Here is a 780-nt window from a genome sequence, read left to right as displayed (position 1 = left end):
TACACCTTTTATTAACAACTTTAAATATTAACAGACTGAAATCCCCAGTCAAAAGACACAGACTAGGTGAAAGGATTAAGAAACAAAACCCATCTTTTTGTTATCTGCAAGAAACTCACCTCATTTTCAAGGATAGATGCTACCTTATGGTGAATGGGAAAAAATATGCCAAGCGAATGGTACTAAGAAAAAAGCAGGCATTGCAATTCTAATATGTGATAAAATTGATTTAAATTAAAATTAATCAGAAGTGAGAAAGAGGGATACTTTATTATCAAAGGAACAATGAATCAAGAAGATATTACAATGACGAACATATATTCATCAAACTCTGGTGCACACAACTTCATAAAAACAATACTACAGGACTTTAAGACCCAGATTAACACCAACTCATTAATAGTAGGGGACTTTAATACCTCACTGTCCCCATTAGATAGGTCAACAGGGAAGAGAGTTAACAGAGAGACATCTGAATTAAACAATACAATATATCAAATGGACTTAACAGACATTTACTAAGTATTCAACCCAAGCACCAAGGGACATACTTTCTACTCAGCACCCCATGGAACCTTCTCCAAAATCAACCATATACTGGGGCACAAAACAAACCTCAAGAAATACAAAAAGACTGAAAGACTTCCATGCATTCTATCAGACCACAGAGCAATAAAGCTTACAATCAACACCGGAAGAAGCCTGAACACATGGAGATTAAACAACACACTCCTGAATGATGAATGGGTCAAAAGAGAAATTAAGAAAGAAATAAAAGTA

Source organism: Nannospalax galili, unplaced genomic scaffold (genome assembly GCF_000622305.1).
Source record: "Nannospalax galili isolate Female #2095 unplaced genomic scaffold, S.galili_v1.0 scaffold305, whole genome shotgun sequence".
NCBI classification, from domain to species: Eukaryota; Metazoa; Chordata; class Mammalia; order Rodentia; family Spalacidae; genus Nannospalax; species Nannospalax galili.
The sequence above is the reverse complement of the archived record's forward strand: the minus strand, read 5'-3'. Positions refer to the sequence as shown.